The sequence below is a fragment of the Pan troglodytes genome, chromosome 6 (assembly GCF_028858775.2).
Source record: "Pan troglodytes isolate AG18354 chromosome 6, NHGRI_mPanTro3-v2.0_pri, whole genome shotgun sequence".
Taxonomy (NCBI): Eukaryota; Metazoa; Chordata; class Mammalia; order Primates; family Hominidae; genus Pan; species Pan troglodytes.
Genome location: NC_072404.2, coordinates 36,300,500 through 36,315,640, shown reverse-complemented (window position 1 = coordinate 36,315,640; position 15,141 = coordinate 36,300,500). Strand labels below are relative to the sequence as shown.

The 15,141-nt window shown below is 41.2% G+C and overlaps 1 long non-coding RNA gene across 10 annotated transcripts in view; it reads left to right on the top strand.

The window, feature by feature from the left end:
- Positions 1–12,538, top strand: part of LOC134810422 (uncharacterized) — a 61,048-nt gene extending 48,510 nt beyond the window's left edge. For 6 of the 10 annotated variants that reach the window (XR_010158413.1, XR_010158410.1, XR_010158412.1 and 3 more), the window contains one exon: positions 6,103–6,830. This is a non-coding gene — a long non-coding RNA (uncharacterized LOC134810422). Of the gene's footprint in view, positions 1–6,102 lie in introns of all 10 variants that reach the window. The other 4 variants (XR_010158411.1, XR_010158406.1, XR_010158407.1 and 1 more) reach the window with 4 other exon arrangements.
- The last annotated feature ends 2,603 nt before the right edge of the window (positions 12,539–15,141 follow it).

The window sequence follows — 15,141 nt, the reverse complement described above, 5'->3', positions numbered from 1 at the left end:
CCCTGGACCCCGCACCAGATTGAAGGGAACAGGAAGTGCTCTCCCCGCCCCAAAGCAGGAAAACAAGAGTTTGGCCCTTGCAAATTTCCACTCCACATCAGCGTCATCCTCAATTTCCTGGAACATTATAGCAATGAATTTGTGGTTATAGTTGATGACCACTGATTTCACTTCAGAAAGTCCAAATATAGCTCAGAACAGTGTCTTAAAACTCTGTTGTGAAGGCTTCATTTTGTTTTGCACCAATGTAGTAGGAGTAGACGTTGAACATTCCCATCATAAAGGCCACAAATACCACAATGAACACATTCCTTGTGTGCTCATTAAATCGTTTTTCTCTAGCAGAGGTAGGTTAACCATGAAACTGAAGCTCCAAGATGACTTTACTTGCCCTATGCAAAGCAGCCCATGATTTATTTTTTCTGGGGACTACTGACAACCAGGCCTGTGTGTCAACCGGTAAGCATCCAACAGCAGGTCTACTGTACAAATAGGTCATTTGTCAGACACTTGATTAACCCAATATATAGCCTTTCCTGTTGGATTAGTACTACCAAAGCCTCCAGTTCTTTTCACTGTGCTGCTTCCCAGCTTTATGTCAACAACTGAGCAATTCTTTCTTCTAGGGAAGCAGACCACGGAGTTGAAGAACTAATAACTAATTGAATTTCTCCAGTATAATCAGAACCAATCATTCCCATATGCACAGTTACATCTCTAGGTCTTTCTTTTTTATTATTATTATACTTTAAGTTCTAGGGTGCATGTGCACAACCTGCAGGTTTGTTACGTATGTAGACATGTGCCATGTGGGTGGGCTGCACCCATTAACACGTCATTTACATTAGGTATATCTCCTAATGCTATCTCTACCCGCTCCCGCCACCCCACTACAGGCCCCAGTGTGTGATGTTCCCCTTCCTGTGTCCAAGTGTTCTCATTGTTCAATTCCCACCTATGAGTGAGAACATGCGTGTTTGGTTTCCTGTCCTTGCGATAGTTTACTGAGAATGATGGTTTCCAGCTTCATCCATGTCCCTACAAAGGACATAAACTTATCCCTTTTTATGGCTACATAGTATTCCATGGTGTATATGTGCCACATTTTCTTAATCCAGTTTATCATTGATGGACATTTGGGTTGGTTCCAAGTATTTGCTATTGTGAATAGTGCCACAATAAACATAAGTGTGCATGTGTCTTTACAGTAGCATGATTTATAATCCCTTGGTTATATACCCAGTAATGGGATGGCTGGGTCAAATGGTATTTCTAGCTCTAGATCCTTGAGGAATCACCACACTGTCTTCCACAATGGTTGAACTAGTTTACAGTCCCACCAACAGTGTAAAAGTGTTCCTATTTCTCCACATCCTCTCCAGCACCTGTTGTTTCCTGACTTTTTAATGATCGCCATTCTAACTGGTGTGAGATGGTATCTCATTGTGGTTTTGATTTGCATTTGTCTGATGGCCAGTGATCATGAGCATTTTTTCATGTGTCTGTTGGCTGCATAAATGTCTTCTTTTGAGAGGTGTCCGTTCATATCCTTTGCCCACTTTTTGATGGGGTTGTTTGATTTTTTTCTTGTAAATTTTGTTTAAGTTCTTTGTAGATTCTGGATATTAGCCCTTTGTCAGATGGGTAGATTGTAAAGATTTTCTCCCACTCTGTAGGTTACCTGCTCACTCTGATGGCAGTTTCTTTTGCTGTGCTGAAGCTCTTTACTTTAATTAGATCCCATTTGTCAATTTTGTCTTTTGTTGCCATTGCTTTTGGTGTTTTAGTCATGAAGTTCTTGCCCATGCCTATGTCCTGAATGGTATTGTCTAGGTTTTCTTCTAGCGTTTTTATGGTTTTAGATCTAAAATTTAAGTCTTTAATCCATCCTGAATTAATTTTTGCGTAAGGTGTAAGGAAGGGATCAAGTTTCAGCATTCTACATATGGCTAGCCAGTTTTCCCAGCACCATTTATTAAATAGGGAATCCTTTCCCCATTTCTTGTTTTTGTCAGATTTGTCAAAGATCAGATTGTTGTAGATGTGTGGCATTATTTCTGAGGGCTCTGTTCTGTTCCATTGGTCTATGTCTCTGTTTTGGTACCAGTACCATGCTGTTTTGGTTGCTGTAGCCTTGTAGTATAGTTTGAAGTCAGGTAGCATGATGCCTCCAGCTTTGTTCTTTTGGCTTAGGATTGTCTTGGCAATGTGGGCTCTTTTTTGGTTTCATATGAAGTTTAAAGTAGTTTTTTCCAATTCTGTGAAGAAAGTCATTGGTAGCTTGATGGGGATGGCATTGAATCTATAAATTACCTTGGGCAGTATGGCCATGTTCACGATATTGATTCTTCCTATCCATGAGCATGGAATGTTCTTCCATTTGTTTGTATCCTCTTTTATTTCATTGAGCAGTGGCTTGTAGTTCTCCTTGAAGAGGTCCTTCACATCCCTTGTAAGTTAGATTCCTAGGTATTTTATTCGCTTTGAAGCAATTGTGAATGGGAGTTCACTCAAGATTTGGCTCTCTGTCTGTTACTGGTGTATAGGAATGCTTGTGATTTTTGCACATTGATTTTGTATCCTGAGACTTTGCTGAAGTTGCTTATCAACTTAAGGAGATTTTGGGCTGAGACGATGGGGTTTTCTAAATATACAATCTTGTCATCTGCAAACAGGGACAATTTGACTTCCTCTTTTCCTAATTGAATACCCTTTATTTCTTTCTCCTGCCTGATTGCCCTGGCCAGAACTTCCAACACTATGTTGAATAGGAATGGTGAGAGAGGGCATCCCTGTCTTGTGCCAGTTTTCAAAGGGAATGCTTCCAGTTTTGGCCCATTCAGTATGATATTGGGTGTGGGTTTGTCATAAATAGCTTTTATTATTTTGAAATACGTCCCATCAATACCTAGTTTATTGAGAGTTTTTAGCATGAAGGTTGTTGAATTTTGTCAAAGGCCTTTTCTGCATCTATTGAGATAATCATGTGGTTTTTGTCTTTGGTTCTGCTTATATGCTGGATTACGTTTATTGATTTGCGTATGTTGAACCAGCCTTGAATCCCAGGGATGAAGCCAACTTGATTGTGGTGGATAAGCTTTTTGATGTGCTGCTGGATTCGGTTTGCCAGTATTTTATTGAGGATTTTTGCATTGATGTTCATCAGGGATGTTGGTCTAAAATTCTCTTTTTTTGTTTGTCTCTCTGCCAGACTTTGGTATCAGGATGATGCTGACCTCATAAAATGAGTTAGGGAGGATTCCCACTTTTTCTATTGATTGGAATAGTTTCAGAAGGAATGGTACCAGCTCCTCTTTGTACCTCTGGTAGAATTCGGCTGTGAATCCATCTGGTCCTGGACTCTTTTTGGTTGGTAGGCTATAAACTATTGCCTCAATTTCAGAGCCTGTTATTGGTCTATTCAGGGATTCAACTTCTTCCTGGTTTAGTCTTGGCAGGGTGTATGTGTTGAGGAATTTATCCATTTCTTCTAGATTTTCCAGTTTATTTGCATAGAGGTGTTTATAGTATTCTCTGATGGTAGTTTGTATTTCTGTGGGATAGGTGGTGATATCCCCTTTATCATTTTTTATTGTGCCTATTTGATCTCTCTTTTCTTCTTTATTAGTCTTGCTAGCAGTCTATCAATTCTGTTGATCTTTTCAAAAAACCAGCTCCTGAATTCATTGATTTTTTTGAAGGGTTTTTTGTGTCTCTATCTCCTTCAGTTCTGCTCTAATCTTAGTTATTTCTTGCCTTCTGCTAGCTTTTGAATGTGTTTGCTCTTGCTTCTCTAGTTCTTTTAATTGCAATGTTAGGGTGTCAATTTTAGATCTTTCCTCCTTTCTCTTGTGGACATTTAGCGCTATAAACTTCCCTCTACACACTGCTTTAAATGTATCCCAGAGATTCTGGTATGTTGTGTCTTTGTTCTCATTGGTTTCAAAGAACATCTTTATTTCTGCCTTCATTTCATTATGTATCCAGTAATCATTCAGGAGCAGGTTGTTCAGTTTCCATGTAGTTGAGCGGTTTTGAGTGATTTCTTAGTCCTGAGTTCCAGTTTGATTGCACTGTGGTCTGACAGACAGTTTGTTATATAATTTCTCTTCTTTTACATTTGTTGAGGAGTGCTTTACTTCCAACCATGTGGTTAATTTTGGAATAAGTGTGATGCAGTGATGAGAAGAATGTATATTCTGCTGATTTGGGGTACAGAGTTCTGTAGATGTCTATTAGGTCCACTTGGTGCAGAGGTGAGTTCAATTCCTGGATATCCTTGTTAACTTTCGGTCTCATCGATCTGTCTAATGTTGACAGTGGGGTATTAAAGTCTCCCATTATTATTGTGTGGGAGTCTAAGTCTCTTTGTAGGTCTCTATGGGCTTGCTTTATGAATCTGGGTGCTCCTGTATTGGGTGTATATATATTTAGGATAGTTAGCTCTTCTTGTTGAATTGATCCCTTTTCCATTATGTAATGGCCTTCTTTTCTCTTTTGATCTTTGTTCGTTTAAAGTCTGTTTTATCAGAGACTAGGATTGCAACCCCTGCTTTTTTTGTTTTCCATTTACTTGGTAGATCTTTCTCCAAACCTTTATTTTGAGCCTATGTGTGTCTCTGCACGTGAGATCCTGAATACAGCACACTGATGGGTCTTGGCTCTTTATCCAATTTGCCAGTTTGTGTCTTTTAATTGGAGTATTTAGTCCATTTATGTTCAAGGTTAATATTGTTATGTGTGAATTTGATCCTGTCATTATGATGTTAGCTGGTTATTTTGCTTGTTAGTTGATGCAGTTTCTTCCTAGCATCGATGGTCTTTACAATTTTGCATGTTTTGCAGTGGCTGGTACCAGTTATTCCTTTGCATTCCTTTGCGCTGGCGTCTCCAAGGACCTGGGTCCCAACCTTGTGTTTCCCTCCCCCATCATGGAGCGGCGACTCAGACAATGTGCTGATGTGGTCCCTCCCCACAACCAGGAGGAGTGGAATGTAGTGATATCACAATCGGCCTAGGAACTGTCATTACTGCAATACTGGCCTTTGATCTTACAACCCAGTCCCCTAAGCATTGTCACCCTATTTCTGGTTCCTCTGGTCACAGCACAGATTTCCAGCTGGAAGGAGAATGGAGACTATGGGACCTAGGAGCAAGAGGTTTCAGGCTGCCTTACTCCCTTAACATAGACATTGACAGTGGGAAAAGCCTACACTTCCCCCATGAGCTCAAAACATTGACAATATCTCTGGGTGGCAATGAGAGAATGGGTTTGGTTTGGTTTTCTTCCAGGCTTCTACTTTCCAGACAGATTTTAACATTTTTTCTGAGTTCTCCACCTCATATTCTAATTTTCCATGGTTCTGGGACCAGATTGCCCTTCAGTCAGTGGTCTCTGAAGTGAGATTTGCTCATCTTCTGTGGAATAGATCTTGGGAAACTGAACTTGACAGCTTGAATCTTCCTCATATTATCTCAACCTGGGGTACTTTGAGTGCCACAGGATAAATGTGGGACATCTTTCTGAAGCATCAGTTTCCCTTGATTCTCTTGAGATCAAGAGAAAAAACATTAATGTACTTAGGGATGACAGTCACATAGGTTTCTAAAAGTATACCAGATTTCTCTCTGAAATGAGGCTTGGGTTGTCCTCTTTCTGATAAATTCCCAGATTTAACAGAAAGGCTGCCTTCTGCCGTGAGGGCACATTGATATAAAAGTTTGAGGTACTGGTGCACTTCTTCACACTAACAGACGTGTGAGGATGCATGACTCTAAACCACACAGCAAACAGTTCCTGCCTATTTAATGTTTACTTTTCTACCTCTGCCTCTGGTTTTGGTCCCTGGTAGCTGCTGATTCTTGGCAAAACCCCAGAGTCAGAAGACTGAGTTTCAAAGTTCCAGTATCGCCTTTTTCTTTTTTTTCATAGCCATGATATCAATCCCTCTCAGTCACTAAATGATTGTGACAACACCTTGTACAGTTGTTGGTGTCATTAAATCAGATGGTGTATAAGAGTATTTTGTAAAAACTGTAAAGAAGGATGTGGCTGTAGGGGCTGATAGTTCTCATGAGTGTTACTGCTCTTCTTTCCCACAGTTAAAAGAATATTGGCAGAGAAACAGCCTTGGTGTTCCAGCAGGAGTGAAGAGGAACAGGAAAACACGTGGCAGTAGCCCTGAAACAGCCACTTCTGGTGGTTGCCACTCACCTGAGGATGTGAGTCCTGGCAGGCCAGGCTCCTGGGGACAGGGGGCCCAAGGCGCAGTAGAGAGTAATTTTTAAGATTATGGATGGACTGTTGGGTACTGGTTAAGAATTCTGGGTTTGGCCAGGCACAGTGGCTCATGCCTGTAATCCCAGCACTTTGGGAGACTGAGGCAGGTGGATCACGAGCTCAGGAAATTGAGACCATCCTGGCTAACACGGTGAACCCCTGTCTCTCCTAAAAATACAAAAAAATTAGCCAGGCTTGGTGACGGGTGCCTGTAGTCCCAGCTACTCGGGAGGCTGAGGCAGGAGAATGGCGTGAACCTGGGAGGCGGAGCTTGCAGTGAGTTGACATTGTGCCACCACACTCCAGCCTGGGAGGCAAAGCGAGACTCCGTCTCAGAAAAAAAAAAAAAAGAATTCTGGGTTTGAATCCTGCCTCTCCGTCTGCTAGGGATATGATTTAGGGCAAGTTGCTTGAGCTCTTTGGGCCTCTCTTATTACATCTGTATAATAGAGGTGGTATTGTTTGACTTCCATTTGTGAAGTTTAAATGAGATTTTTTATTGTTGTTTTTATGTTAATCCCTAGTACATGGCCTGCTGTAAACACCCAGGACACCCAGGATATGGTCATTGCTCTTTGATTTTCCTCATCCCCAGTCTCAAGGGGAAGCCAGGACAATGAGAACAGCCACTTGCCATCAAGAGTCACTGAAAGGGCCTCAGGGTGGGATGGTGGGGGGGATAAGAACCATGAGAGAAGTTGGCACAAAGGAGTTATGGGACAAAGCGTCCAAGATAGGCAGAAAAGAAAATGTAGCCAGTTGATGGGGAAGAAAGGAAGTCAGAGGGCTTAGACACTGAGGGGGACAGAACATCTCCATGTGCACTCTCATCTCTGGTAGTCAGCAACAGGTATCCACGGGGAGGGCCCTACATCATCTGCTACCCTGAAGGATCTGGAGGTAAGAGGCTCTGGGGAGAGGTGCAGTGACCCTGCAGGCCAGCCCTCCAACCTCCTCCCACAGTGGAGACGGCATGCCCCTCTGCCAGCTGAGACAGCCCACACACACCCCAGCCTTAATGATTGTTCTCTCTACCTCTCCCCCACTCCTCCTCCACCTCCTCATCTCTGCATGCACCTCAGAGCCCGTGCCAAGAACTAGCAGTAGTCCTGGACTCGAGGTCCATAAAAATCAGTCAACTGAATAACACCATCAAATCTTTGGTAAGAGTCCAGTGGGGTCCCCTTATTCCACGCTGCCAATCCTGGGCTCCAGTTTCCCCTTGGGGCCCTGAGGAAAGGAGCTGGGGGCACCTGGTGCCAAGGACAAATAGGGAACTGGGGCGCCCAGGCCTCACCTAGAGGGACCCCAGAGCATGCAGTATGGCTCTTCTTTTGCTGCCCTCTTTGCCGACTCTCTCTTCTCCAGACACCCCTGGAGAGGGGTATAAACACCTTTGTTTTATCAACCCAAAGTGCCATTGATTTAAAGACACCTCTATTTGAGAAATGTTGGAAATCGTATGTCTTAGAATTGATCAAATACACCAGAATGTGAGCTGAAAAGAAAGCACCGGACTTAAAATTTAGGAAGTCACTGGTGATCTTACTTGGAGAAATCCATTTCAGTAGATTGGTAAGTGCAGCACTAGATGGCTGTGAGTTGGACAAATGGGAGGTGTGGCATTGTATGCAGCAGAGATGCATGGATGGTGTGCAGACCAGTATTGCAAAAAAATTGTGGTGATGGGAAGATGTGATAAAGCTCAAGATGTGGTACGATTTAAAGGAAGGTAATTTTTGTATGAGGACAACTTGAGCCTTTGTCAAGGCTAAGGAGAAGAAGCTGATGGAGAGACTAAAGGAGTATATGAGGCGCTGTGGAAATAGATTAGTGGAGGGGGCATAGATATGAAATTAGTCAGGGCTGGCCTTAAGTGTAACTTTTTAACTTATTAGCTGATGTTGGACATCTCACCTCTGTGAGCTCAGGAGGCTCACAATCTCCTGAGCTTTGGTCTTCTCAATTGTAAAAGTGAGTTAATCATTTCCCTACCTTATGGAGCTGTTGTTTGTATTAAGTAATTTATCTACATAAAGTTCTTGGAACATTATGGTCAGGACATAGTAGATACTCAATAAATGGGGTCTACTATTATGAAGTAGATACTCAATAAATGGGATCTACTATTATGAGACTACGAGAGACAGCATAATTGATTAGCCACGTCCAGGTGGGAAGGGATGGGATCAAGCTCACAGGTTGAAGAATTCACCCTGAAAAGGAAGAGAAATCCCTCTGTGGTGGTTTGAAAAGATGTCCACAGATTCTTTGCTATCCCTTCCTTCAAAAGATAGGATCTAATTCCTCTCTTCTTGAGTGCAAGGGATGCTTAGTGAATTACCTCTAAATAATAGAATGTGGTTGAAATGACAATGTTCAGCTTTTGAGAGTAAGTTGTAAAAGGCATGTGACTTACTCCATGCTTCTTCTCTTGGATCACATAATCTGGAGGAAGCCAGCTGACTTTTCACTTGAACACTCAAGCACTCTCTGGGGAGGTGCTGGGCAGTGAGGGACTGAGGCCTCCTGCCAACAGCCATGTGAGTACACCATCTTGGAAGTGAAGCCTCCACTCCTAGTCTAGCTTTCAGATGACTGCAGCCCCAGCTGATATCTTGTCTGCAACCTCATGAAAGACTCTGTACTAGAACCACTCAGCTAAGCAACCTCCAAATTCCTGACTCACAGAAACTACGAGATAACACATATTTGTTCTTTTAAGCTGCTAAGTTTTGGGGTAATTTGTTACAAAGGGTAACATATACAGATTTTCTCTGAGGCAGAAGGAAATCAGAGAATGACAGGTGAAAGATGAAAAGATAGAAAGGAAAAAAGATAAATGTTTCTGTAACATTAAAATATGAGGTATGTTGTCTGCTGACAATGAGGTGGCTTGGCAAGACTGCTAAGAGATTGGAACAGCCAGGCAGAAAACAGGAAAGGGAATTAACTTGGAACACAAATAAGATTGAGCCTACCTACCTTTATGCTAAACCCAACTACAGAAATCATTTTGCTAATGGAACCAGATCCGACTCCACATAATGAATCTTTATCTCAATCGTGAAATTCAGAGGCTGGGGGCCTCTCTGAGCCTATCCCAGAGACCACCTTTGTGGGCAAACTGCTAATGAGTGAATTCAGGGATGAGGATGGCTCAGGCTTATCTTGAAAAGTACTCCCTGATGTCAAAATGATTTGCAACAGCTACATCAAGTCTAGCACATTATTTATGAAGAGGGATAGACTATCAGGAAGTATTGTAAGAGAATAATCAACAAGCCTTATGTAATCTGCAGCAAACATACTGCCGTAAGCGGAAAATCCACTGTCTTTCAAATGACTCGTTTGCATTATTCCTTCCTTTTTGGACTGTCTCTCTCTCTCTCTCACTCTCTCTCTCTCTCTCTCTCCTTCTCTCTCTCTCTTTCTCTCTCCCTTCCTTCCTGCCTCTCTCCACTCTGGCTGCTAGCAAGAGAGCCCTGGGAATTCTCTGTGATGTAGCCAGCCAACAGTTTTTAGGGTGGTGCTCCAGCACATAAAAGGGACCAGGCCAGGACTGCCGTCTCCTAAAGTTAATTTAAAGAAACTAAGCCCTGGTTTTTGTAAACCCCACAGGTCAACCAGGAATTGAGTCACTGCATCTCCCTGCAGAATGACAAATCATGCTCTCCTTAGTAGCTTAACTTTACACAAATTCTGTTTGCAAACTGGGGAACTGAAACATCACTGTAAAATTGGTGCCTTTTGTATCTTACACAATAGGGCTCATTCATTCATTCACCCTTTTATTCACTCAGCTGTTTATTTAGCAACTGATTATTGAGTGCCTCCTCCATGAGGGGACAGGCATGTACTAATTTTGGGAATAAAGAGATGTATATTGTGGTCCTAAGGAGAAGCAAAATGTCCTGGCACATAGTAAGCACTCAATAAATATATATTGAATAAATAATAATTCCTGCTCTCTCTGGGCATCATAGTCTAGTAGGGGGAAGAGGCATGTAAACAAATAAAGTTGTTTTAGTACAATAGTAAAGGAATCGATCAAGTACTATACATGTAGAATACCATATCTACCTGGAAGTTAGGAATGACTTGATAGAAGAGGTAACATTTGCTTGATGTTGAAGAACAAATATGAGTTTTCCAGGAATGGAAAGTAGGAAAGGTCTTTGCAGGCAGACCAAAATTATTATACTCATAGGTCTTATTGTCCACGGGATTGGTTTTGTCACTCCTGTCTAATCCTAACTTGCAAATATAAATATTTATCAATACTTCCCTGGATTTTAATTGTTTTTGTGTTTGTTTCCAAGACAGTGATAGGTGGTCAAAGTTAGATGTAAAATAACTCTACAAAAGAGATTATTTTTTACAAAGTAGATGACATTAATTCAAGAAAAAAAGTATTTTATGTTTCTTCCTGAAAGAACCTTTTAATTTCTTGTATTTTCTAGGCCAGGTGGAAGATATTCTCCCTAAAAAATGGTCTTCAGATTACCTCTAAACCTTCCTCTTTGACACCTGGCTGAGAACCCAGAAAACATCCCCTGTTCCATAGCAGACCAGTGTTTACTGTTATTTGCCTCTTTAGAGCAGTTCAGAGGACCATCAGCTACCATACCCACTAAATGAAAATGGCAAAAGGACTTGTAATGGCCAAATGCAGCAATATAATTTGTTATTATCAATTCACTAGTGATTTGAAATATTGAGAAAATTCCCAATTGAATGACAGCATGGAAAATCACATTACATCAGGGAATAGTATTTTCTAGGCCACCAGATTTCTCTAAATTGGAATTTGGAAATAAATTTTATTTGCAGCAAGAAACATGTATTAATACTGACACTTACTGAAATGTTTTAATGAGTTAGAGCAAGCATTTTGTGTCAAGATACTACTGGTCTAACGAGGCCTGCCACTATTATTGATGCCAATTATGTACTTTTCCGTGAAGTTGTCTAACCTGTTCTATTAAGCCCGTAAACTGCTTTGACAATCGTAAAAGAGACAAAAAGGAACAAAGTAAGAATGATGGGAAATAGAAAGCCAAGGCACCCAATTTTCTTCTAGTTTAATCAATAATTTGGGGCTCTATCACATTTGCTCTCAGCCTTACAATCTGATCCTTATTTTTTGCCAGGCTGCAACCCTCACTGCATTTAATAGAGGTTGATGGATATTTTTATAGCCCTGCAGTTTCAAACTGATTATCAGGTGTTTAACCAGCAAAGCCATGCAATATTTGTATAAATCAATCCTGTAAGGAAAGGTTATCACCCACAAACCCAGTCAGTGTCAAACCAGAACAAGGTAAAGATTTGGAATTCTTCCCTTTCTGGATAACACACTATTGCTTATCTTCAATTTTCTGGATAATTTAGGATTTTATTGAATATGATTCTTCAGGAACTGAACGATCATCCTAAACAAATCAAAGTCACTGTATCATCACAGAGCAGCATTTCCCACACTCTCAGTAAAACGCTGTCTACATCAAAGGGGTTCTGTGACCCAGGAGGTTTTGGAAACTCAGGATTAAACAGAGCTCCACATGGTCCCTTGCTACAGGCATTCTCAGCTGCCTTCATAAGGCGATGTGCATTGTGAATCTCTAAGTGGAAATATGGAATGCAGTGTTTTCCAGGTCACTGGACCACAGAAGCCTTGTTTGAGAATCACCTAGTGGCCCCAGTGGCCCACAGATCATATTTTGGGAAATGTTGCTATTTGAGTATAATTGTTATTCTTGAACACCCCAAATTGTTTTGGTGTGGGATTTTTTGTTTTGCTTTGTTTTTGTTTTTGTTCTGAGACAGGGTATCATTCTGTCACCCAGGCTGGAGTGCAGTGGTGCAATCACTGCTCACCACAGCCTCGATCACCTGGGCTCTGGTGATCCTCCTGTCTCAGCCTCCCAAGTAGCTGGAACTACAGGCATGCATTACCATGCCTGGTTCATTTTTTTTGTATTTTTTGTAGAGACTGGGTTTTGCCATGTTGCCCAGGCTGGTCTTGAAGTCCTGAGCTCAAGCAATCCATTTGCCTGAGCCTCCCAAAGTGCTGGGATTACCGGAGTGAGCCACTGCGCCTGGCTAGGTTTTTCATTTTTTTTTAAAGCTGAAATTCACATAACATAAAATTAACGATTTTAATGTGAACAATTCAGTGGCATGTAGTCCATTCACATTGTTGTGCATCCACCACTTCTATCTAGTATTAAAGCATTCCATCTCCCCAAAATAAAACTCTGTACCTGATGAGTAGTTAATTTCCTATTCCCTCTTTCCCCTAGCCCCTAGCAACTACCTATCAGCTTTCCATTCCTATGGGTCTACCTATTCTGCATATTTCATATAAATTTAATCAACCAGTATGTGACCTTTCATGTCTGGTTTCTTTCTAATAGCAGCATGCTTTTTAGTTTCATCTACATTGTGGCATACACCTGTGCTTCGATTCTCTTTATGGCTGCATAACGTTCCATTGTATGGATAGACCACATTTGTTTGTCCATTCACCCATTGATGGTCATTTGTTTTCACCTTTGGACCATTGTGAATAGTGCTGCTATGAAGTCTCTTGTCCCAGTATTTTGTTTCCAATTTGTTTGGGGATATACCTAGGTGTGGAATTGCTGGGTTAGAGAATTCATCTTGCCACTACAATTTTGTGGCTTCTTAAGGCAAATTGAATAGTTCGTATGACTTAGCTAGCTTGAGACATCATTTTTAATACCTTTTGTTGTTGTTGTTATTTTGTTTTGTTTTGTTTTGTTTTTTCAGAGATGGAGTCTCGTTCTGTCACCCAGGCTGGAGTGCAGTGGCGCAATCTCGGCTCACTGCAAGCTCTGCCTCCCGGGTTCACGCCATTCTCCTGCCTCAGCCTCCCTAGTAGCTGGGACTACAGGCGCCCCCCACCATGCCTGGCTAATTTTTGATATTTTTAGTAGAGACAGGGTTTCACTGTGTTAGCCAGGATGGTCTCGATCTCCTGACCTCATGATCCACCTGCCTCAGCCTCCCAAAGTGCTGGGATTACATGTGTGAGCCACCACATCCGGCCCCATTTTTAATACGTTTTTTAAAGATGCATATAAAATGCATTACCCTCTGGAAGATTCCAGTAACTTACTGAAGCAAGTTTCTCCTCTACATATACCTATTTCTCCCATGAGTAACTGTTCATTTTCAGTGAGTCATTTGAGTTTCTGTTATTCAGGTATACAGAGTTCCTGTTGTCTTTTTAGTCAACAAAGTTTAACAAAGACCATAATAAAGATGGCTTTCAGCAGCTCTGTTATTGGGAAGGGTTGTATTCATGTGAAGAAAGAAATTATTTTATTTTATTTTTAAGTTTTAGTAGAGAGGGGGTTTTGCTATGTTGGTTAGGCTGGTCTCGAACTCCCATCCTCAAGTGATCCACTTGTCTCGGTCTCTCAAAGTGCTGGGATTACGGGCATGAGCCACTGTGCCTGGACAGTAATAATATTTTTTAAAAGGCTGACATCAGCAGATCAGCTATTCTGGAAAGATTTTTAAACACTCAGAGGTTTTTTTGTGTTTGTTTGTTTTCTTTTCTTTTCTTTTTTAGAGGCAGGGTCTTGCTCTGTCGCCCAGGCTAAGGTGGAGTGGTGCAATCATAGCTCACTACAGCCTCAAACTCCTGGGCTCAAACAATCCTCACACCTTTCATACCTTAGGCCCCTGAGTAGCTGGGTGGGACTACAGGCATGCATCACCATGCTTGGCTAATTTTTAATTTTGTATAGGTGGGGTCTTGCCATTTGCCCAGGCTGGTGTCAAACTCAAGTAATCCTTCTGCCTCGGCCTCCTAAAGTGCCAGGATTATAGGCCTGAGCCACTACACACAGCCCGGAGTTTTTAAAAAATACTCAATTAAAATGCTTCATTTAAGTGTATGTCTCTAAGAAAATTTAATAATTGATTAAATATTGTTGAATAGACTGAAAGCACAACATCCAAGCACATGAATTAAGCAAATAATGCAAGCATAGCTCCCACACTCCACAAATGTTTTCTAGTCATTCCTAAGCCATTCTTTTTAGAGGATCTTTAAGAAAACGCTTGGCTCTCATCTAATTATTATACAAGAGATTAAGAATTTACTGAGTTTACAGTTCTTTCTATGAAGGAAAGAATGAGGTCTACACCCAAAAGAAACATTGGGATTTTCATTTAAGTAAAGCTGTATTCTCATTTAAAATGGTACTAGTGCTCTTGTTGGCAACAGACACATGAAGCAAAATTTTCCTTTTACATTTGAATTTCAACTGCATTTAAAGTGTTATAAATACCATGACTACATAAGCTAAGGGAATGAATGTATTAACTCTGATGCAGTCTGTCAGGTTTTAACAGTAGTGAATCTTGGGATCGGTACATCTCATTCCAGTATAGCTATGGTAAATTACATAGAGATCGCTGAATTGTTGTATTTCCAGGACTTTTCAAAAGTGACTATTAAGGTTGGCTGTGGGATCTAGCAGGTTATTGTCCTAGAACACTTGTGGCCTTCTCCTAAAACAGACTGGGAAAATTCTGGTTCTTTATTCACTGACATCTCAAAGGGCAAAGAGGGAGGCACCATGACATTCTGCAGTTGCAGGCCTCTCAGGATGAGACTGTATTTTTCCATACAGCAAGGTTGATTTGATCTGGCCTAATTCTCTGATTGACGTGGTGAGAGGCAGGACTACTTGGGAATGTATTCACTGTGCCTGATTTCTCTCTGGGCAATTTATTTGGTCATCAATCTTTTTATCCTCCTGACATTTGATTTCTAGATATTGGCCCAAATTCCATAAGATAGGAATTTTTGTTCTGAATTT